The 26,462-nt window shown below is 29.6% G+C and overlaps 1 protein-coding gene across 3 annotated transcripts in view; it reads left to right on the top strand.

Annotated features, from left to right (window-relative positions):
- The window catches only part of Sap-r (prosaposin), a 176,897-nt gene that overhangs the window by 6,378 nt on the left and 144,057 nt on the right, over window positions 1-26,462 (top strand). The window lies entirely within an intron of this gene.

The following is a 26,462-nucleotide window of genomic DNA, read 5'->3' as shown; positions in this document are numbered from 1 at the left end:
TTATCAGCAATAATAACCAGGAAGAGGATCGTGAATAATCCAAAATCATAGCACAATTGTGTTTAATCCAAAAATAATATTTATAAAGTAATATGTGTTAAAATCACGTAATCGTACAGTGTACACTATTACTTACCTGATAAAAGTAATATCCACAAATTTATTCAAAATACTTACACTGTACACTATTATGTACCTGGTAAAAGTAATAGTCAGAAATTTATTCAAAATATCTATCTACATATAAAAAATGTTCACTATCACTAAAACTGTACATTGAAATAGATTGATTGTGCATTAGTAATGTATGTACTGTGTAATGCTTTAACAAAAATTTATTAAAAGTACAGTAGCTAATGAGAAAAAAAAATGTGTATTTTACTATTTCAGATTTTTTTTAAATAAGACAATTAATTGTTGTTTAATGACTGAAAACTTTCTTTTAGTTGAACCACGTGGTTTGCATAGCGTAATAATATTGCACAACGCACTATCATCCTATCATATCCACAATAAACTATAGTGCAGCATTATCATATTCAAAATAATAAAAACAGTTATAAAAATTAAAAGACACGACTGCCAAAAAATAAAAATATATAAATAAATTGAACTAAAAAAACGCCAAGAAAGAAAACAAGGTATGAAAATAAATGACTAAACATTGTTACGCAATATTTAATTAAATAAAATATGAGTGACCAATCAACTTTCAGACAGTTTTAATTTATTAAATATATTTTTCTTGCAGAAATAGGCAGGTTGTCCAATGATTAAGTTCTCACTGGTCTTACATAAATAAGAAAATTTTGACCTTCAACAAAAATATTTAATTGTAGTCAGGGACTTTTTAATCTAGAATAATTACTATTCAGAGCTCTTTAATGTAGGAAAATTGCTATTCGGAGTCCTTTTTTATCGCTTCATTTTTCAATAGAGTTGAAATAAAATGAAACGAACTTGCTAAATATGTTATCCTGGAAAATACATATCTTATGATATCGGGTTTATTTTTGATAATGTTTTGGGTAGCTTGTCGTTCATGTTGTGGAAGCTCCACCTTCTGTTGAATCTTCCCATCCTTAGAAAGTATAGTTGTGTTTGCTGCAGATTTTTTCTACTTTCCTCCACCAACCTAATCAGAGTCATCACTATCACTGTAGACATTTAAATGATTTTCAATTTTAAATGATATGAACTGCTGTTTTCTTGAACTTCACTCTGTTCTATTTGATTTGCCACATTCATATTGCAATGTATAAAGCAATGAAATTAGACTAAATAGACAGTGCTGATTGCAGCTACATTTATGGTGGTGCCCTTTATGTGTGCACTTGCATACAAAACTGTGCCCATTATGTTTGCAAGTGCCATATTCAGCCCTGATAAAAATTCATGCGGATTAAGCTTATTTATGAAATTGTGTTAACGTAATTAAATCCACTGTGGAGAAATGAATTTATATTGAAAAAACATAAAATGACATTCATGAAAAATTTAGTGTTACTGGTCATATGGTTATAAGAACATTTTTTTCCTTATTTTAGTGTAGGAATCTATTACCGAAGTCTCTGTGTACATTTCAGGGTAACCTGTATGTATGGTTGTGTGATATTTTTGTTATATTGCTATTATGTTGTATGAAATATGCATCGCAAAATTATTATTAAGGTCCTTATGGTTTTGTCTGATGTTAGATACATCGATAATTAAATTTTAACCTTGTTCATGAAGCCAAACAGGCGGCATGGTGGGAATATTTTCTTACAATTATTAATATAAAAAAATTTTCCTTTTATAACATTCCATAATACCAAAACAATTTTCAAGGTTATTACTAACATTTTTTACCTTATAATGATTTTCAGTTTTTTCAATTGAGTTTGTGTATGTTAAAATAAACGTACACATTTTGCAGAGAATGTGTACTCGGCAAAATAAAAACATTCCTGCGCGTTTTATAAGAATCTTTTCATCATTGTCTTTTAAATTGACATATTTGTTCTTAGTTTCTTGAAGAATCAATTTATGTATTATCATACCATTTATTTTCTTGTTAAATTTACATGAACTAAAAACTTATTTATTTTTTTCATTTATTGGCTTTACAGTAACTCCATTGTTTTATGGTGATGTGATAACAGGCCTGTATCTGAATAATCATTATTTCCTTTTTTCTTTATTTTTCCTTATTACATTCAGTGCTTTGTTTCTGTTATCGCAATTTCTACTCGGTTTTATAAATTAATACCAATATGCAATGAATAATACTTAAATATTAATTTATTTAATACTTTTTCTTTTGTAAATATAGAAGTTATCTCTTCATTTAAAATTTGATAAAATATTGTGCGTGCACGAGCGCGCATGTAAAATATGTATCTTTTTTATATTTATAAGCTTCGGGGGCCATTTGGACTCCTGAAGCATTCATTATCCTCATGGTTGTAAGAATTTTAAATATTTTACAAATATTCAATAAAGAAAAAAGTCATCTTGCTTTCTGTCGTGGTGACATAACAGAAATATAATGAAGAAAAAGGACTAATTTTTGTTTCTTTAATGAATATCTTAACCCCTAAGGAGGCTAGGACCTTGATCTTATGATTTTAAACCTTCCTGAACACATGAATGTATCCTGAAAATTTAAAACTTATTGGTCAGTTGGTTCTCACTTGATGCTGCTGTTGCAAATGGATAAACAAACTTTCAAATTTATGTATAAGATATTGTTTGATTATGATGGTTTTTGCTTTTCAATTAGATTGTTATGCGAACTGAACTGTACAAAGAACTGTACAAAATTTTCATGATTTTTTAATTTTGTTCATATTGTCGCTGTTCCGTGCGGCTCAATCAGGATATTGAGAGGTTGAAAATTTAGAGTGTTTATATAATTACAGTTTATCGATTTAAATTGTTCAAATTACAACCAGGCAAATGATTAATAATAACAGAGGTGATAAATACAATAATAAAACAATTAATGATCACAAATATTAATATAGTTATTACAACCACAGTAATAGTCAGAGTAACAGTAGTAAACTATAATTACAGGACATAAAACATAACATAATTAAAACAGTAAGCATGACATAAAAACATAAAAATACATAATGTAATCAACAAAGAATAATTAAAATATTACATATCAAATAGTGATATATACAAACCTCACAGGTCTTTCCAAATTGCATGGCAATTCCTCTGTAGATGATTCTGTAGCCAAAAACAAAAATGTTCATATAAACATAAGTCGGAAATTCTGACTGTTCATTAGCAAGTTTCGGCTTGCTAAACATTTAACCTTGCTTTCTGCTTCCTATGTGAAATTAACTTCTACTAAAATTCTTCAGGGACAAATCAAGGGGTGAATTTTGATTTTTGATCTAAGAAATTGAATAAAAGTGGTTCTCCATACCTTTGTCTCATTTACATTATAAGAAAAGTGAAAAACGTTTTGTCGGGTCACTTTTTTCGGTGTTAACATTAAACACAAATTGAGTAGTTCAACTTTAATGAGAAACAAACACACAAACTGGATTGCAATTTTAAACAGAACAATTTTCATTAATGTTTGAAGAACGTAATGAAAAAAAAAACAAATAGAATACTTTTCATAACTGAAAAAAAAAATAGTTTTAAAAAAATAAAAATCACTTTAGGGTTTTTTTCCTAAAGATTATTAAATTTGAAAATGGTTACTTGATAAAGTTGCAAACATTTCTTCAAAATAGTTGCTCAATGCAGCTGCCATTCTGTTCGATGTGTAGTTCAGCACGTCCAATCCATGCTAGTTTGGCACGTCTAATAGCATCATTATCATCCCTAATAGTAGCTCTAGCTTCTATTATACGATGTCTCAATTCTTCTTGTGTGCCAATATGAGCGTAATAGACTAATGACTTCATCCAATCATAAAGGAAAAAGTCCTCTGGCATGATATTGGGAGATCAAGGTGGCCATTTTACTGGCCCGTTTCGACCAATGCATTGCTTACTAAATGTGTTATTTAAATGATTCTTCACATCATAATAGTAGTTGCGCCATTGTTGAAAAACCACATCTGCACTTTATCGGCAAGTGGAATATCTTTCAAGAGTTCCGTCAGATTTGTTTGCAAAAAATGCTAGTATCGCTCGCCATTGAGCCTTGGGGGTAAGAAAAAAGAGCCCTTGAGATTATCACCAAGAAGATTACACCACACATTAAATGAAAAATTGCGTTGGAAATGACCTGTAGCAGTCTCATGGGGATTTTCTTCTGCCCAAGTGAGCGTTTCGATAATTTACAATGCCATTTCTTGTAAAACAGCATTCATCAATAATTAGAATATTATTTAGGAAATCGAAATGATCAAATTTTCTAATTAACCATCGACAGAATTTTATAGTTTAATAAAATCAGGTGGTAATAACTTTTGCACACGTGTAGTGTAGAATGGGTATAATTTCTGCTCCCATAACGTTCACCACACAGTTTATTGCGAAACATGAAAGCCATATGACAACCTTCTAGTGCTTGAGGTGGGAGATAATTGTATCGCATTCAGTATAACTTCTTCAGCGTTGGCATTTCTCGAAACGTTCATGACCAGCATGAGATTTTAGTGGTTTTAAGCATACCTGTTTCTCGAGTTCCAGTACCCGACGATCTGTATAATTTTCCCGGTATTCACACACAGCATCCAATCTATTTTTAGTTACAGTGTCATAATTTAACAACATGTCAATCAGCTCTCCAAATGAAACAAATTTGTAGTACCACTCATTGTGAATGAAGACCAAACAGTAGCAACACAAACACCGCTCAAATGCATATTTAAAACCTGGACGCTAAACTTAATTGTTGATCCGATTTTATTGCCAAAGTATAAAAAAAAAAAAAAAAAAAAAAACATTTTTAATATGTTGAAGTATATCAAATTTATTTTTATAATTTTTTACCAGTTGTATGTAAATTTTTCTGTTTTAAAAAAATATCACTTTTCTGATCCATTTTGTGTCCTTTTGTTTCTAATTAAAGTTAAACTTCTCAAATTTGTGTTTAATTGTAATAGGTGTTATTTACATCAATTGTTTCAGAATTAAATTCTCTACAGATTTAACTAGAAATTTTTATTTGTTTGTCAGTAAGTTAACGAAGTTATTTTATTTCAAACCTAAAAAGTTTACTTTCCGACAAAACCTTTTCGTGTTTTACCCCATTTTTATTAAAACCTAAATGATATAGAGGTCTGGGGCCACTTTTTATTCAATTTCTTAAATAAAAAAACCATAAGGAACCACAAATTGACCTCTTGATTTATACTCGAAAAATTTAAGTATGGTTTAATTTCACAAAGGAAACAGAAAGCAGGGCTAAATGTTTCGCGAGCCGAAATTTGCCAACGAACAGTTTTCTGACCTATGTTTATATGAACTTTTTTTCTTATTTTTGGCTATAGAATCGTTTCCCAAGAGACTGCGTTGCAGTTGGAATCACATAAATCTATGTGTGTATGTGTAGGGTAAATCGAATATAAACGGGATTTCTGTTTCTGAGCGCCTACAATTGGTAGAATTGGGCCCGCGCTTCTAGTATGCTTCGGTGAGGTCATTAGGAGTAGAGGAGCCGGCCATTTCATACTTCCAACTAATCCGTCAGTAACGCTGACAATGACGGAGCAACAGGTGCAAGCCTCCACTGCGCAGCTCATAATTATAAAATTTCTTGCTTGTGAAGGAGTTCAAGCGAAGGAAATTTTCTGAAGATTAACTGCACAGTTCGGGGACCAAACATTGTCAAGCACTCGTGTGTTTGCCTGGCATAAAGTGTTCAATTAAGGATGAGAACGAGTGGAAAATCAGGAACACGATCGCCGTCCCCGGACCAGCATTACAGACTAAAACATTCGTGGTTCGGGACATTCTTGAAGACTAATGACGGGTGAGAGTATTCGAAATTGCAGAACAAGTGGGAATTAGTTATGGGAGCTGTCAAGCGATCATCACAAACGACCTACAGTTCCGTAAAGTGTGTGCCAAATGGGTCCCTCGTCTTTTGACTATGTATCAGAAGTTGAGACGTTTGGAGGTCCGTCAGAGGCTTACAGCAAGGTTTGCGAACGAAGATGATGCATTTTTGAGTCGGATTGTCACCTGCGACGAAACGTGGGTGCACCACTATGCTCCCCAGTTGAAACAAGCCAGTACAGTGTGGCTGAGGAAAGGGGCAGCAGCCCCAGTGAAAGCCAAGACTCGACTGTCTGCTGGCAAGGTTCTTTCAACCGTTTTTTTCGACCAGCGAGGCATTTTGCGCATTGATTTTTTTGTATGAGCAATGCACAATCAATGCTGCTTACTACTGTGAGCTGTTGTACTAGGTGAAGGCTGCATATCGCTGCAAAAGCGATATGCAGGAGGATGACTATCGAATTGGTTGACACCAACCAATTCGATAGGTCATCCTCCACCACAACAACAGCAGGTTCCATACTGCAGCTCTAACAGTCTCAAAACTATAAGAAATGCACTGAACTCAACTTGATCATCCTCCCTACAATCGCCCTGTGATTTTCATTTGTTTGGGTCGCTTAAAGAAGCTCTAGGAGGGATTCGTACACAGTTGGCTCCTGACGCAACCAGCTTCATCCTATGATGCTGCAATAAAAAACCTTTCTTCTCACTGAGAAAAATTTCTAAAGCAGGAAACTATGTAGAAAAATAAATTATATTTGCCTTTTGTTTTTCAATAAATACATTTTTTTAGAAAATAAAATCCTATTTTTATCTGATTTACCGGGTGGTCCATTTAAATTGAGACACATCTATATCTCCAAAACTAAAAATGTTTCCTATTCAAGTTTTTCCATTTCAAGGGTGCAATACATTCACAACCTATGTTGCCCTTGATAAGGGCCAAATAGAGGTCACATCAAGGTCAACTTATTTTTTTTTGAATAGAAACTGTATTTTTTATTGCAGAATCAAATTCTTTGCAAAAAAAATAAAATTTTATTTCAGACTTTTTTTTTCTTAAAATTGATAGTTTTTTTGATAAATTGATAAATTGATAGTTATTCATCTTCAAAAATGTTGTAGGCCTATAAACTGGTACTTTTAGTTTCATTATCTGGCCCAGCTGTCGAGTTGCACCCAGCTGATGTTAAATTTTAGATTGAAAAAAATTACATTTTTAATAAAAACAATCAATTAAAGGATTAACCTAAATAAAATCCATCTACTTTTAGTGCATTTTTTTAATCAAATCGTACATACTGGTATGGTACACAGTGTACATGTGTTTCATGCTTTGGTCAGTTAAGTTATATTGACTGAAATTATTTGGTTTATTGAATTACTGATACTTTAAAAAGTTTTTTTTGTTGCTCTTTATTTAAAATAATTACAAAAACTTACTCTACATAAGTTACAGCAACAAATGTTCGAAGTGGTGTCGTCCTACTTCTATACATCTTTCAATACGTTTTAAAAATGATTTGTGAACATTCAAACAAAAAAAAACAATGAGTTTTTCGCCTGGTATCTCTGCAGACGTTTGTTATGCGTTTAGGTAAACCCCATAAAAAAAGTCTACTGGAGTAACATTAGGGGAACGAGCAGGCCAATGAACTGGACCAATCCAACGATCGTTGTATTTGCGGTCCAAAATTACTATGGTGATAATTGAATGATGTGCAGGAGAGTCATCATATGAAACCACATCGTTCTCTTCTCCAAGGGTAGTTCATCAAGCAGTAATGACAACTGATTTTCTAGAAATATTTCTCTACGTTCAAATTTCTATCAAAAAAATGCGGTCCGATTAATGTACAGCCTGTAATTCTGCACCCAACATTTACAGTTCATGGATGTTGATGTTCAACTTCCCTTATCCACCGTGGATTTTGCACTGCCCAATAATGCATATTGTCTGTTTACTGCTTCACAATAAGTAAAACCCAATTCATCGGAAAATAGAACATTAAAAAAAAATTTGATCTACCTGCACTTTTTCCAGCACCCATCAACAAAAGACTACGCTTAATTAAGTGAAATATGGTACAGATGGAATTTCAGGCATTTTGATATCCCAGAGTCATGTGAAATTCTTCTTGAACTATTATGAGGATTTACAATTACCACTGCAGCCACTGCTATTTCATTGTTTTCTGCTGTCACAGTATTTTGACTGTTCCTAATTTTGGCTCCCACATTTCCAGTGTCACTAAACTGTTTTACAATTCTGTACACGGAAGAATGACTTGGAGTATATCTACTGGGGAAAACATTCGCTAGTGTTTACATGCTTAACTTCTTTTTCTTCATTATTGTTAGCATTGATTGTTTCTATTTAAAATTTTAACAACCGCTGGATGTAACTTATCACCTGGGCTAGACCTAATGAAATTAAAAACACCAATTTGTTTGCCTACAGTATTTTTGAAGATGAATAACTAAAAAACTATCAATTTTAGAAAAAAGTCTAAAATGAAATTTTAATCTTTTTTGCAAAGAATTCGATTCTGAATTTAAAAATATAGGTTCCTATTAAAAAAAATTAAGTTGACCTTGAAATGAGCCTTATTTGACCTTATCAAGGACAACATAGGTTGTGAATGTATTTCCTCCTTTAAATGGAAAACTTAAGAAAACATTTTTCCTAAAATGGTAGTTTTGAGATATCTGTCCCACATGAAATATTTAGACAGGAAACTGATTGCATTATCAATTTTATTTTATCTCTGGTGATGTGGTTAAGTCATTACTGTAGGCTTAGCTCGAGCGCTATCAATTATGATTCATACAGAATGAACAATTCAGTAAGATACAATTCATGTAAAATTTACATTGTTTTAACAGTTGTTAGCCTATTTCTAATGATGTGGAGTTATCTTTTATGTACAAAGTCTGTAGTTATACAGAATTACTCTTCATATCAAATATTAATGATTTATTGTTTCTGCTAGTTTTAAGTAATTTATTCTGTAACTGAAATATAATTTTGTTCATTAAGGTTGTCTGCAACTTTAGTTTGGTTTTAGAATTTAGATATTTTTTTAGAAATTATATTTAAAAAAAAGTATCTTTTGTTAATAATTTTTTTATAATTTTAAAGGAAAAAAGTAACTTTTTTATTTTATAAAAAAAAAAAATTTTCCAGTGTACAGAGAGAGAGAGAAAGAGAGAGTGTGTGTGTGTGTGTGTGTGTGTGTGCATATGTGTATAATCTTTTTTTGCTATTGTAGTAGGAACTTTAGATTGTGTGTTAATCAGAAAAACTGCAAAATAATACTTTTATGATAGGTTTTTGGATGAAGCAAGTACATTTTAAAAAGTATTCAAGAACCTGAGAGTGGTTGTACCACAATGCCTTAGATCACACTTCTACTTTTAATACTGAGTTTTTTTTTGTTATATAAAATTTATTGGCATTTGTGCAGTTTAACAGAGATGTTACAAAGGAACCCTGACAAAAATAGTTGCAATTTATTGTGTCTAGATGCCATTTTGCTCAGTTAGTTAATGACCATGGTTTTTAGATTGCACATGCCGTCTAATATGTTTTGAATAGCTGGCCTATTTTACTATATAATATTTTGAAAGAAGTGATTCTGATATCACATTTCAATTTTTGGCAGTTGCAGAGGATTAGGGAGCAAGAAGGCATGATCACTTTTTTTGTATGACTTTTAATTAAATTTTTTTCTAAAGTTTGCATTTTGAAAAAGGAAGGTACAAGTACTGCAATATCTCAGTTTTTTTACTGGAGTAAATCAGGAGTTAATTCTTATCAACCCTTGTAATCTTAAGCTTTGATCTTGTGAGGGTAAAAGTTACAAGATCAAAGACAAGGTGCAAGACTTTTATTATTATTGATATATTTTAGTGATGAAAATTCATTTATTAGTCTTGTTATTTTTATCATTTGTATTTGCCTTTGAAAGGTTCATATACACATGTGTTACTGCTTTTGTCACATGTTATTTTATAATTAAATCTAATTACCTGTGTAAGTAAATATTACGTTAATTTTTTAATAATTTGCAAAGCTGCAATAAAATGCTAAATTTAAGAGCTTTTTAGAGCGATAATGATTGATTTATGATTTTTTCTCATAACCTTTAGTAGTGAGTAGTTGATTTATGAGAAACCAAATCAAATTAAAAACATGTAAGGAGTGTTATTTTTAATTTCAAAGTATCTCCAGAAGCACAACAGAATATTTCAGTATATGATTTAAAATATTTTGACTTGTAAACTTAATTTTTCCCCTTTTTTAATTTCAGGATTGCCATTTTTTCTACTTTCATTGTTTGTTTTTTTTGTTTTTTGATGAATAAATATTTACTTTCATTCTTTGGTAAAATTAATACATATTTCTCCATTCATAATTTTTTGGCAATGAGTTTTCTGGTTATGAGCCAAAAATTGTTTGGAAATAATTTTGAATATCCCTTCACCTTTTAATAAAGTTAACTTAAAACTTTGCAATATTAAATAATTTAATAAATACTTTTATCATACTGAAGTTCATTTTTCTACAACCTTTAGACAAAAAGTAAAAATTTCTACATGACAAAAACTACCCCTGCTTTTTCTTAAATTTTGTCCAAAATTTAATACTATCCTTGCCAGATATGTAGAAATGATATGAGCCTTTTTTGAAAAATCTGCCCAGTTATTAATCAGGTTACAGACAAACACATGTAAGTATGAAATATGCACTTTTATATGTGCATGATCCAGAAATTTCTTTTTTTTATGTTTTATGGATTCAGGGGGTTATGTAATGTTAACTTTCACAAAGAACCAGACATAAAAAATTTTGGATCAATATACTTTCAGTATACTTTCTGTTTATAGATATAGCAGCAATAGTGATATTATCCAAAAAAGTAAAAATTAAATACAGAACTTTTTTTCTGAAAAAAAAGTTTTTTTTCTTTTTAATCTAAAAAGAACTAAAAATTTTGAATGTAGAAACATCAGTAGTGAATTTTGGAAAAAAAGGCTTTTCATTTTAAATAACTGCTAGATTAATCTTTGTTATTAGTTATGTGTGATGGTCATTAGTAATAGTTGTGGTCATTATCTCTCTTTAACATGTTCTTTTTTTTCAATATGAATATTATATTAATATATCTTTTACTTAATGTCATGTATGGTATGTGAAAAATTTATTGACTGTGCTCTTTATTACAGAGTCAGTTTATATTATAAAATAATATTTGTATTTTATATTTATTCATTGTTAAAAATTAGTTTGCTGTACTTATTTTTTTCTGATAATACATTATCATACATAGTCTTTTGACTATGTCAAATTATTTCAAATATTTTGATATTTTTTATAGTTATCAAAAGTTCGAAGGTGAATACAATTTTATAAAAATACTTTGGTTATCATTTTTGATTTATTTTTTCCATGCTATTTCATTTAAAGTTTATAAATTCATTGTAACTGACTAAGTATAATAATATTCAAATTATTATTAATTCAAAGCGCATAATGATAACACCAAGCAGTCTTATTTTACAGTTTGTTTTTTTTTTTTATAAAACATGCAAAATTTTGTTTTATTGATTCACTGACACTGTTGAATTATATATAGAAGACCATGTTGGTAGAAATAAATCAGATTGATTAAAAAAATATAAATGTTAATTAATTAGATAGTAGAATATTTTCATTTTCATTTTTTTTTAAAGTTAGGTATTAAAAAATACTTTTAGTAATAAAAAAAACATTATGTATGATTGCACCAAAACACTAAAAAACTTTCTTAGTCTATTTTGGTTGAGAGAAATAAATGTTAATCTCTATAACCTCTTGTTTTTCCTTGAAGTGGATTAACCCTTAAGTTTTTTCTTCATTTTTTTTTCTTTTAGTCTTATGATTTTTTGTATATATTTCCAGTCTTATTAATATTTTCATTAGAAGATGCTTTTATGTTTATACAATTTTATGACTTGAAAACTAACAGTGAATACATAGAATTTTTCTGTATAACTCCTGTAGACTGATACAGAAAAATACTTTTTATGTTTTTTTTCTCATAGTTGAGTCACTTCTGAGTTTTCATGTTAGGTAGAACAACTTGCCACAAAATCAAATTAATAATGAATTTTAGATAGTAGCCAGTTGTAAATCTTATTGAAGTATAAATCGTTGAGAGAATACAGTAACTTTCAGGATAAGGTATTTATTGGTCATCTACTTTACCTTTTGATGAGAAATAGAATTTCAACCCCTTCTTCGAGGAATGGCCCAGGGGTTGTACCTCAAGTATTTTAAACATTAGCATCCTTTGTGTGATACATCATTTTAAAGGTTTCCTTAACACAAGAAAAATGGTATTAATAAAAAGCTGATACATTGTGTGTATCCAAAATGATGACAGGATAAAGTTTGGATTTTGAAAATTACTAAATTTATTAAGTTCAAATAATAAAATTAAATAAAAAGAAATGAAATAGGCCAAAATCTGCAACAAATTGTTGAGAGATTATGCAAGAATTTATTGAGAATCCTCATTCCTCAACTTGGAACACCAGTGTGAGAACATAACATCAGCCAAAGTTAAGTGAATCAGACATTAAAAAGTGAAAATTTTAAACCCCAGAAAATTTATCTGGTGCAAGAACTTAATGAAAACGACTACGATCAAAGACTTGAGTTCTGTGAAATTATGATGAACAATATTTGTGTAGATCCTAATTTATTAAACAACATAGTTTTTAGTGATGGGCTGATTTTAATATAAATTGCCACAGTTGTCGATACTGCCAGACTGAATTAATTAACACTGGTATTTTAAGGGACATAAACAGTATCCAGTCAAAGCAAATGTTCAGGCAGGTATTGTTGATGGACGATTTTATAGGCCTATATTTATTGATGGAGATTTAAACGCAGTGAAATATGAGGCTTTGCTTCTCGACCGTACCATTCCAAACATTCAAAATGTTGTTGGATCCAACTTCCAAAACAGTTTGTTTTCAACAGATGGTACCCTGTCTCATTTCGGTCATCAGTTATGTGAAATTATTAATGCATTTTTTCCTGGAAGATGGATTAGTCGAAGGGGTCAAATAGAATGGCCAGCGAGATCACCTGACTTGTCACCATTAAATTACTTTCTATGGAGCCACTTAAAAAAGTATTGTTTATCATAATTAACCCTGAGATATTAATGATTTACAAAATAGAATTCGAGAATTAGCTCAAAATATCATTTGGAAATCATTGAATAATGCAGTATCATTCTTCTACAAGTGACTGGCACACTTTAAAAAACAGGAGGACATTTTGAATATTTACTCAAGTGAAATGTAAGTAAATAAAGCTAATGTTATGCTTAATAATTTTTTTTTTAAATAAATTTATTTAATAATATCCATATAATCAATTTTTTATAAATTTATTTACTTGCAATAACAGTTCCTTAAATTATTAGTGTAATTTTTTTTCAAAATCAAAATTTATCCCACTGCCATTTTGGGTACAGACATCTTACCAACTTTATACCATTTTTCTTATCTTAAAGAGACCTTTAAAATGATTGATCACAAAAAGAGTTTTAACATTTAAAATATTGAGTTACAATCCCTGGGCCAACCTTCCAAGAAGGGGTTCAAATTCTATTTCTTGTTAGAAGGTAAAGTAGATGACATACCATATACTGAAAGTTACTGTATTCTTTCTCAAACTGTTTTAAAGTTGTTGAGAGGTTTCCATACTTCTGACTCGCTCTTTATTTATCGAAAAAATAAAAGTTAAAAAAATGGCTCTCAAACCTGAGACCTCGTGATTTTGAGACATCAGTGCTCAGCTTCTGTACTGCTGTAATTGACATAAAAATAAGCTACTTGAACCACTTAAAACTTTTTAATGGAATTTACTCAATCAGTCAAGTTGGAAGCTGCCATTTTGAATTTAAGTAGGAATCCTGCAAAAAAGGAATCTGTAAATTCTGTTTTCAGCTGATTGTCAGCCCTTGGTAGTTTTGTTGTGCTAGTACCATTAGAAAACAGAGTTCTTGAGTAGGTTCACAGGCAGTTCTTGCCAATTAGAATGGGCTTCTTGCCAGTAAGAATAGAGTAGCTCTTCAGATCCCTGCATTTTCATCAGTGGAGAATAGCAGATTACATGTGAACCCACAGGATTGATAATGGAGAAGAAGGGATCAAGGATGAGGTAAAGGATGAATGCTGAAAAAGTACAAGGATGATCTAATCATAAGGGCTGGTTTTCCATTTTGCCCATATTTTCAAAGAAAGTAACTTTGTCCGTTGACTTATATCATGGATATTTTGCATTCATCACATTTGTAAGAAAGACTGGGAAAGATTGTGTGAAGTATCAGATTAGTGTATTCATTTTTGTTTTGCAATAAAATATTTTAGGCGTATTTAATTTTTAATGAACGATTGTGAAGAAATTACTACATATGTACTATCATTATTAAGTAACTATTGTCTACTAACCTATAGACTTGTATGTATTGAAAGAATGAGATAATACGTAAAGCAAAAATATTGGTTATAATGTTTCAATTATTACTAAATTAAAAAATAAATTATACTGAATTAGGTTTTGAAATGATAATATTAAGTGTTGCAGCATTTTTTTTTTTCATATTAATGTAATTGATATATTGATATTGTGGTGTTTTGTAATTGGTTTTTGTTTTTCATTTTACTTCTTCTATCTGTCTATTGATTTACTTTTTATTTGGAGTGTTTTTTTAATAAGATATAAAAATGGACATTGGAGAACTAGAAAAACAGAAGAATGGTGTTTTGAGACAACTCGTGGTTTAATGTAGTCAATATAAAAATGTTTTAAAAATTAATAGGGCAGCAGAGGGATTTTAAAAAATCTTATAAAAAGAAAACATTTTGATGGTTGGTTTTATATTGAGGTTTATGGTTGTATGTTTATGAGTATGGTTTATGGTTTCATAGAAGTATGAAAATTTTAAAGGGAGACAAAGATTAAAATAACTAAGCAAACAATTGATAATGTAGGCCGAAGCAGATATGTTGAGGTTAAAAGATTAACATAAAATACATAGTTGAGAACAAAGACTTGCATCAAACCAGTTAATTAATGATAAATTAAATATCTATCTGTAGTATGTTATAATGATAGCATTATGTGTTAGTTCTTATATATACCTGTTTTTCCTTTATCAGAGAGAAAGTTTTCATACTGGCTGTATAAGATAAAATTTTTTTTTATTATGAACACTTATTTTCTTAAGTATTCTGTCTATTTGTAGTGTTGTTAAGAATATGTCAGTATTTCCATTTTATGTATAATATTATTCTGTTATACTTTACATGTTGGAAAAAATCCTTTTGCTATATGCCTGGGATATCCATAAATAATTTATGTAAAAGAAGTATGGATTTCAACTCGCATTTCTACATGTTATATATTATATTTTAAAATAACTTCTCCGCAAGCCTTCATATGTGTTTAGTTAATAAAAATTTAGCAGAAAGAAACTTTTTTACAAAAAAAAAAGTTCTTTTAAGATTTTTGTTTTTTTTTTAATTAGTTTTAATGCGGTTTTTTATTTTGAAAATAAATAAAATCAGTAAGTTTTGTTGACGTCTAACATTTAGAAGATTAATAGAGTTGAAATACCATGCAACTGTACTTACTTTTCTACCTCTTAGTATTAATTACGGCATAAATATCATTGATACCTTTAAAGAAAGTCGATGATGGCAAGATGGTGGTGGCATCATGGTCATAATTTCCATAAGTTGTCCTTTCATAAATTTGATCAGTTTTTATGGATAACTTTACAGGAACAGAGTAAACCATGTAATTAAAGTTAGTTATTGAACATATAACACCTTATGGTAAAAATTCATAGAATACTGTTCTACAGTAATCAAAGAAAACAGAAATTAATTAATTGAAATTTGCATGCTTCGTTGTGGTCTTAGCTCGCTTGGGAGTTGCTATTGAGACAATTACTTTTGCAACTATATCAAACTAGATAGATTTTTTCCCTTAACAGTAATACTTATAAAGTAAATGTAGGAAAAGCTGTATTGATATCCAACATATTTATTCATTACAGTCACTGAAGAAGCAATTTTAGTGGATACCATGAACAAATTTTGACAAAAAGCATAAAAATAGTACCTGCCATTATAAAATTAATTTTTAATTTTGTACACTGTATAAATTTTTATAGTTTTGGATTCACATGATTTGAAGTTAAGTTACATTAATAACATATTTAATTTTAAAGATTCAGGGAGTGAATCTTGTTCTTGCATTTATGAATATTCCCTAGTACAGGATATAATATATTGTAACAAGACTGGTATAATGGAGTCCTACCAATTAAGAAGAAAGTAGTATAAAATATAATAATAGGAGAATCCAGAAAGGGGCAAAAGTAATCCTTTTAGTAAAGGTAACAGGTCCGTTTAACAACCATCTTTTGTAATACTGCCCACTGACATGCCTAAACAAATGTTCTTCTGTGAGAAGATTACCGGACCCAGGTTAGGAATGCATGGGAACAAAAGGGCTCAGTTGATTGTTCTCATGCTCAACTGGGGTCTGATCCAGCAAATAAAAAAGATAGTAGTATAAATACTCCAGGGAAGACCAGTTGATATGGATACTGTGAAATCAGTCTAAACAAGACAATATGATGTCAGTTCTGTGAAGTTAGTCTAAGCGAGTTGTTACGATGAAAGAGTGCTACGATAGAGGAGTTAATATGCGAGTTTGAAGTGAGAGTAGAACAGTGACAAAGCGAATTTCTAGGTGTACACGTTCGACGCGATTAAGGTAATGTCACAAGTAACTCCAGTGTAGACAAGACAATACATGAAAACAAAAAATAAGTGGACGAGATAATGTAATGAATTTCATTCTTAAACTGTTAGGGTAGTTTTATTTGTGAACAGCAAAGGTATTTGTAGTGAAAGAACTTAATATTTGCCTTATCTATTGTACTATTATTGTTAATACAAGACTAGTGGTTAAAAGTGTTAAGATTAGTGATCATGCTAATGTCGTTTGTCAATTAGACAGAATTCTGCTTTTCATTATTTATCTTCCTGTGAATAAATCCTGATGATTACTTTAAATTCTGTTTTGCATGTAATCACTGATTATTAATATTAATGTTGTTGTGTTTGTGATTTCTACCATTATTCTTGACATTTAACTTTATTGTTGTTGTTTGCTGTTGCTATTATTGTTATTATTATTCTGATTATTATTGTGTGGTAATGATTACTATTTTCATGATCTGTTTTATTATTGTTTTTTACTATTATTATTACTGTTGACATTATTATTGATTTGTCCTGTTTCAGTTAAATTTTTAAACCAATAAATTGTAATTATAAACATTTTCAGTTGCCAATCTCTCAATATCCTGATCGAGCATGCAGTAATATTTAACTTAGTTGATGTATTTAGTAGCAGTACTATTAGTACAGGCAGTATCTGTTTTCGTTTGGACTTTTTCTATATGATCCCTAATTTTTGCTTTAATGCTTCCAAAATATCATCAGAAATGATTATTTTGTTATGCGTCGGTTGAAAAAGGCGTGCTTAAATTTTTATTAAACAAAATGTAAAAAAATCACAAAAATATCAGTTTTTTCTCCTATTTCCCTAACTGGGAATTTTTCCCTAAACTGGGATTTTAGAGGAAAGATTGAAAGAGAGGGAGAGAGAGAAAAGTTTTGTTATTAAATTTTACACACAATATCATCAATTGTAAATTGAAAAATACATTAACCGATTAAAATTTTTTTAAATGCATTTGAAAGTTTTTGTGCTCTTTTATATGTGATTAAATTTTCAAATATTTAGAGACTTTATTTCAGGCTCTACACAATTTGGAAAAATTGCATATTTTTTTTTTTTATTTGGATTGCAAAAGCTTCGACAGATTTTGTTGAAATTTGGTGTGTTGCTTTATAATGTCAAAAAGTTCTTTGAGGCAAAATCTGAAGGTCCTATGTATATTATAAATACTCAAAAAAATCTTATTGCTCTTTTTGCTTCAATAATAATGTATTTTTCAATTTGCAACCATTGATTTTGTGTGTTAAATTTAATATCAAAACTTTTTTTCTCTATCTTTTATCTAAAATTAGCAGTTATCTAGGGAAATAGGAGAAAAATTTTAAAAAAATGTACCTTTTAATAGAAATTTAAGCACGCTTTTCAATTGGCACATAATGCAGTAATCATTTCTGATGATTTTCCAGATGCATTAAAGCAAAAATTAGTGATCATATAGAAAAAACCCAAATATGCCCATTTTAAACTGGATACTGCCTGGACAATATGCAGTTATTGAGAATCAATGAAAAAATCTTGTAATAAAGAAACATGGTTATTTTATGTAATGCATTGAAAATATTTTGCACCTGACAACGTAGACACTAGTGTAATTTATTCAAGTCAGGTGATTAATGCAATAATAGTATCGTTGCACGTTAGCATAAATAAGTAGTATTGACTTGCTTTTATTACAACTTATTCTTACGACATATTTTCTAGAACAGAAAATTATCAATTGCTTTATTGAAAATCATTTTTTTTCTTATATAAAATGTCCTATAATACAGGTTTCTTATGTAAATCCTGTATTAAATGATTTTATTCTGTTACCATTTCTGAGTAAACAGTGCTCTTATTGGCCTAGTTTTTATTAGAGTATTCCCTTATTAGAGTATTTTTTTATTAGCCTTGTCCCTTATAGTCATTGGTATATCTGATATTTACATATTATACGACGTATATTAAGTTATAAAGTAATATTAGTTTTTTTAAGTTAAATAAACTAAGTGGTTTTAGTTTGTTATGTAACTTTTTTAAGTTAATCTTAAATAACTTTCCAACAGTTAAACATAGAAAAATGAAATTTAGCAAATGCTTCTACCTTAAAATGATGATTTTTTTTTCAGTATGTGACTAAGCACTTAAGGAACCTCCATGGGAGATAACTCAAAAGTTTTCAGTTGAAAGTTAGGTTGTAAAATATTTTTTTAAATTGCATTAAAATACAAATATTTTGGTGTCAAAATCTCCAGCTGTGACAACCCTAACTAAAATTGTAGCCATTTAATTTTGTTCCAGTTAGTTTCAGACATAGCCTACTATAATTCCCCAAGTAATGGTTCCATACTGAAAAAATTGACAGTTTTGAGCTAGGAGTATCTGCTAAATTAAAAAAAAAAAATGTTTCACTGTTGATCAGTGTTAAGTGATACTGTAGACCGCTTTTGAAATGAAACAACTTATGGTGTGAAAAACTTAATAATTGTATGTATAAATCATGTGAAACTAATTTTTAAGAAAATCTGTTTAAATCAAAACCACTTTAAAAGTGATAAGTATAATACTTCTAAAGTTGGACAAGAGGAGATCATTAACAATTTGGTGGGATCTTGTCATACAATCCTATTAATTAAATATACTGCTGTAACTACACAAACAAAACTTTTTTTAAGTTCAACTTTATTAACCCCAAATTACATCTCCCTTTTTATCCTGGCCCAAACTGTTTTCTCAGGATGTTTTTTGAGTGATTTCTAAACCATCTATTTTCCATTCTTTTGTGATAGTATCAAAATTTCAATAGTATTTAATAGACTGTGTTGAATGATGCCCCTCTAAATCTTTTGGATTTTGTTAACAGTAATTTTTAAAAGTATATTGGCATATATTTGCTGTCTGAATTTCTAAATCTTTATTCATTCTTTCATAACAGCTCTGAGATGCTTTTACACCTTCACAATTAAAAAAGTATTGCCCTTTTTTTATAATCGTCTCATTTCCTCCCAAATCAGCATTTCTTTTGAACTGTATTAGTTTACTTGTGCTCTCATTGAGCTTCAATCTGATTTACTTGCTTGTAAAAGTGACATATAAGGTATGCAATTTTTTTCTTTCCTTTTGTTGCTTGATTAAGGAAAATTATAAATTGTTTCACTAAGTGTTATTGTTATAAGTGAAAAAAAATTATAATTAATTGCCAGCTAGATTGTTGCAATTACAATTTTCTGTGTCGTTACATAAATTTAAATTATGCTTGTTGATCAGGTAGGTCTAGATAAGAAAAACAATTTTCAACTTAAATACATGTTAATCAAGTATAATTATATTTACTTTGTGATAACAACAGTATAAGTGCCCTTTAGAACATAGATTCTCAAACATTCTATTTTACATACCACTCATGTGAATTACAAATCAGTAGCGTAAATTTTTCATTAGGATAGCAATAGTTATATCTCTGAACAGTAAAACAATAAAGTAATTCAATATTTTTTGAAAGTATCTATTTAATAAAGATTACATATTACAATTATTTTATTTATTACAGATTTTTTAATCATTTTTTCAAAAAAAAACATTTATTTTACTAAGAAATGTTACATTTAGCATTTGCTTACATTATGATTAAGATTAAAAATTATACTGTATGATATTCTTGAAGACTAAAAATTCAGTAAGAAATATATTTTTTCTGCATGCTTGAAACAAATGAAGTATCTGGTTCAGTTAAACTTAATTTTAAGCACAAATTTGGGTCAAGGTTCAGTTTATTACAAAATTTATTTGTGACCGTCACCGTACTAGAAAATTCAGTTCTCCAAAGATATGTATAGAAAATGAAACTAAAAGTAACAGTGTTTTTATGGACAGCATTGGATATTCATTCTTATCCTTTTGTCAAAATTCACATATTTCAATTTTCAAACCTCCATTGCAAAATAGTTCTTTCAAGATTTTTGTTACTTTGTTATAGTTAAGATTCCAAGTATGATATACAATATGAAATTCCTCTGCAAATGCAGAGGAATTCAGAATAGCATTCTTTAAAATACTCTCCTAAAGTTTTAGCAACCATTAGGCAATGGTGTTTTATTATTGATGAGATTATCTTTCATTTCAACTTTGTAGATTACAAAATTTTTGAAATTGGAAAATAGTGCAAGTTTCATTCAGAATGCTAGTATTCATCACTGGACAGTTTTTTTTTATAAATGCTTTTATTTTGTCTTTTACTGAGAATTGATTTTTTTTTCACCTTGCAAACTTAACTTTACATCATCGAGGCAGTTGAAAATATCTCAAGTAGCTTAGAAGTAGAGCTCAATGGTACACGATTTTTAACCAACAGTGTTTTGTCTGTCATTGCTCTGTTAAGCTAGTCCATGTTGATTTATATGTTATGTCAGAATAAACTGAACCATATTAATTCAAGCGAAGTTCATAAACAAATATGTTTATTAGAAAAAAATTCCCTTTAAAGTTATGTATGCTGACATTAGCATTTCAATTCTATGAAATTAAAAAGTAACAATAATAATGTTTTCAAATCAAATTATCACAGATTAAAGCACCAGAAGAAACTGCATCCATTTATCTGTTTGATAACCACAACTACCTTCTTAACTGTTGGAAGAAGATATAGGAATCCCATTGTATTGGCTGTTAAGAAACTTGTTTTTGCATATATGCGATGTGGTACATGCATGCCACAAGACAAATCTATAGTGGCATGTAAGAACCCGTCTGCATTGTGTTCTCTTGCTAGCTGAATAACTGATATTCTTATTGTTGCTATACGCAAACAATTTCCTCAGATTAAAGGAAAAGAAAGTGCATGATAAAATAATTTTGTATTATATCAAAAAAGATTTGAGAACCGCCGATCCACTGTATTAATAATAATAATAAATATCTGTTGTACTAATAATTTTGTATTATAATTCTAAAACTATAATAGGTTATTTTTTGTGTCTGTCTGCATCCATCTTGAAAAGTTCTGTTTACCACCAATGGTACGCATTTCAAAGTTTGAGGAACTGGTTGCTTTAGAACAAATTATGTGTCGAAGAAAGTATGTAAATTAAGAAAATGTTACTTGTTATTATTTATTGGATTAAAAAAAAGAAATTTGATCATGTGCTGGTGTAGATGAATTGGTTTTTTGTTATAATTTTTGCCCTTATGTTTGTATTTCTTTTTTTTATGATTAACAGTTAAAATATCATTATTTTAATTAAAAATTTTTCTAATATTTATTGTTTAAGTATTAGTCCTTTACCTCCATGTTTGTATGAAGATTCTAGCTAAAAAGATCAATTTTGTTGAACATATTATCTAAATTTCTTAGTAGTACATAAGTTAAATTTATGAAACATTCACTTAGTTCAGAAAACAACTTATTTTTTTTTACCCCTTTCTCCTTTGTTCTGCGCTCATACCTTTTTTTTGACAATATTTCAAGGAATAGCAAATAGAATACCTTTATAATTTTAATGTCTGCTTTATGTAAAAAAGCGTATTTATACATTTATTTTAAACAAAAATGTACATAAATATCAAGAAGTGGAACAACATATATGTTTTATATTGATATAATTCAAGTGTCATTTCTATGACACAATGCATTTATCTTAATGCCCTATCTGAAGTCAGTTGAAAATTATAACATTTAAAATTAGAATAAAACTTTTTACAGTATTTGTGTTTTCAACTACATAGAATTTTTTTTATCCTGTATACCTATGAATACTGAATTGTGATTCAAAATATTAATTGTTACTTATATTGAATTTTCAAGGCTCTGTTGTTGATCAGTTGGTTGGTATCTTGGTCTGAAACTAAAAAATTGCATCATATTTTAAATTATTTTATGTTGTATTTGTTCATATTAAACTTTTATTATCATGGTTTCTGAAAATTATATTCTTTTTTCAAATTATCTGTTAACGCATGCCTCAATATTTATTGCTTAAAAAAAACTGGACCAAATGTGTTTTAATTATTACTCTAGGTATCAGCACCTATAAAATTTAAGGTAACTATTTTTTGTTATTCAGTTTGTAATATCACATTATCTTTGAATCTCTAAAATGTAAGAACACCGGCAAAGGTCCATTACATTCATTTAAAATTTTTGATGGTTATAAAAATCTTACAAGGAACAAAAAGACAAGTTGGTTAAATCTTATTTAACTTAAAAAATTAAGAAAATGGTCCTTGATTTGATCCATATTTATTGAGTGGTTAGATCATATTGAAGAATTTAGCTTTTGAGTATCTTTAAGTCATTCTGATAATCAAAATATTTTCATTCCCAATGTTTAGAAACATAATTGAAAAACAGGAGATAATAATTTTATATATATTTATTTATTAAGAACTAGCCATATATAATATGGGTAGTTCTTATTAATTCTGATGTTTTTTTTTTTGTTTTTTATATTAAAAGTAAAAATACTTTATACCTATAGGCATGGTTCTGTATTATGATCATGTTTTAATTAGGTGTTTGTAGATGTAATGTTTTTGCATGAGCTTACAATAGCAGTATAAATAATTCTTGTTAGCAACTACATTTGTTAACAGAATATATTTTAATGCATGTTTTATCAAAATCAGTTGTCAAATATCTATTTTTATGATTGATAAGATTCTTTAGATAAGATAAGATGTTCTACAACATATTTTTTTTTCTTTCCTTGTTCATTGTAAAAGAATTTTTACTTATGTGGCTTCTTTTATGTTTGGCTTCATAAGCACTAAGTATGTTAAGTAAGATTGCTTAAATGTTGCCCCTGTTTATTCATATTTTTGTTTGAATTTTTTTCTGATGAAATGGTGTATTATTTTGTATCAGAAATATTATTAAGATACCTCCTGCAGTATCCTTATTTATATATGTTTTCCAATTGGATTAGAGTTTGTTATGGATATAAATTGTATGCATTTACAGTTTTTCATTTATAACTCACTCAAAAATAGTATTATTGTTGACTAATCCAAGTAAAGTCTTATTTAACTAGACCTTTTGTCATTTCAGCTGTTTGTGAAACACTTAAAAATATACTTGCTGTTAGGTAGAGTAATGTTTGTAGCGAATGGCATCTCTTATTGCTCTAGCTCTTACAATTTGAAAGATTAAATTCACTGAGCATTTTTTGAGAGCCCCTCCTGTCAAGAGAATTAAATTTTCTACAAAGCTGTTGTAGAAGTGATAATTTTATTGGCTGTGGTTAAACATGCTATATTTTTGTAATTTTCACTTCCAGCTGACAAGTACATCCAGCTGATGTTAAATTTTATATAAAAAAAAACAATCGATGCTAACAGTAGCGAAGAAGAAGAACAAAAATTTAAACTTTTTTTTTTTGTCTTCAGTCATTTGACTGGTTTGATGCAGCTCTCCAAGATTCCTTATCTAGTGCTAGTCGTATTCATTTCAGTATACCCTCTACATCCTACATCCCTAACAATTTGTTTTACATATTCCAAACGTGGCCTGCTTACACAATTTTTTCCTTCTACCTGTCCTTCCAATATTAAAGCGACTATTCCAGGATGCCTTAGTATGTGGCCTATAAGTCTGTCTCTTCTTTTAACTATATTTTCCAAATGCTTCTTTCTTCATCTATTTGCCGTAATACCTCTTCATTTGTCACTTTATCCACCCATCTAATTTTTAACATTCTCCTATAGCACCACATTTCAAAAGCTTCTAATCTTTTCTTCTCAGATACTCCGATCGTCCAAGTTTCACTTCCATATAAAGCGACACTCCAAACATACACTTTCAAAAATCTTTTCCTGACATTTAAATTAATTTTTGATGTAAACAAATTATATTTCTTACTGAAGGCTCGTTTAGCTTGTGCTATTCGGCATTTTATATCGCTCCTCTTCGTCCATCTTAGTTATAGTTCTTGCGTAGGACTTCATCTATGCCGTTCATTGTTTCTTCTAAATCCTTTTTACTCTCTGCTAGAATTACTATATCATCAGCAAATCGTAGCATCTTTATCTTTTCACCTTGTACTGTTATTCTGAATCTAAATTGTTCTTTAACATCATCATTAACTGCTAGTTCCATGTAAAGATTAAAAAGTAACGGAGATAGGGAACATCCTTGTCAGACTCCCTTTCTTATTACGGCTTCTTTCTTATGTTCTTCAATTGTTACTGTTGCTGTTTGGTTCCTGTACATGTTAGCAATTGTTCTTCTATCTCTGTATTTGAACCCTAATTTTTTTTAAAATGCTGAACATTTTATTCCAGTCTACGTTATCGAATGTCTTTTCTAGGTCTATAAACGCCAAGTATGTTGGTTTGTTTTTCTTTAATCTTCCTTCTACTATTAATCTGAGGCCTAAAATTGCTTCCCTTGTCCTCCCTATACTTTTCCAGAAACCAAATTGGTCTACTCCTAACACTTCTTCCACTCTCCTCTCAGTTCTTCTGTATAGAATTCTAGTTAAGATTTTTGTTGCACGACTAGTTAAACTAATTGTTCTGTATTCTTCACATTTATCTGCCCCTGCTTTCTTTAGTATCATGACTATAACACTTTTTTTGAAGTCTTGACGGAAATTCCCCTTTTTCATAAATATTACACACCAGTTTGTATAATCTATCAAACGCTTCCTCACCTGCACTGCGCAGTAATTCTACAGGTATTCCGTCTATTCCAGGAGCCTTTCTGCCATTTAAATCTTTTAATGCTCTCTTAAATTCAGATCTCAGTATTGTTTCTCCCATTTCATCCTCCTCAACTTCTTCTTCTTCCTCTATAACACCATTTTCTAATTCATTTCCTCCGTATAACTCTTCAATATATTCCACCCATCTATCGACCTTACCTTTCGGATTATATATTTGTGTACCATCTTTGTTTAACACATTATTAGATTTTAATTTATGTACCACAAAATTTTCCTTAACTTTCCTGTATGCTCCGTCTTATTTTACCAATGTTCATTTCTCTTTCCACTTCTGAACACTTTTCTTTAATCCACTCTTCTTTCGCCAGTTTGCACTTCCTGTTTATAGCATTTCTTAATTGCCGATAGTTCCTTTTACTTTCTTCGTCACTAATATTCTTATATTTTCTACGTTCATCCATCAGCTGCAATATATCGTCTGAAACCAAAGGTTTTCTACCAGTTCTCTTTATTCCGCCTAAGTTTGCTTCTGCTGATTTAAGAATTTCCTTTTTAACATTCTCCCATTCTTCTTGTACATTTTCTACCTTATCTTTTTTACTCAGACCTCTTGCGATGTCCTCCTCAAAAATCTTCTTTACCTCCTCTTCCTCAAGCTTCTCTAAATTCCACCGATTCATCTGACACCTTTTCTTCAGGTTTTTAAACCCCAATCTACATTTCATTATCACCAAATTATGGTCGCTATCAATGTCTGCTCCAGGGTAAGTTTTGCAGTCAACGAGTTGATTTCTAAACCTTTGCTTAACCATGATCTATCTGATACCTTGCAGTATCGCCTGGCTTTTTCCAAGTGTATATTCTTCTATTATGATTTTTAAATTGGGTGTTGGCAATTACTAAATTATACTTCGTGCAAAACTCTATAAGTTGGTCCCCTCTTTCATTCCTTTTGCCCAGCCCGTATTCACCCACTATATT

The sequence above is a fragment of the Lycorma delicatula genome, chromosome 3 (assembly GCF_047948215.1).
Source record: "Lycorma delicatula isolate Av1 chromosome 3, ASM4794821v1, whole genome shotgun sequence".
In the NCBI taxonomy this organism is placed as follows: domain Eukaryota; kingdom Metazoa; phylum Arthropoda; class Insecta; order Hemiptera; family Fulgoridae; genus Lycorma; species Lycorma delicatula.
Note: the sequence above shows the minus strand (reverse complement) of the source record. Positions and strands in the feature narration are given on the sequence as shown.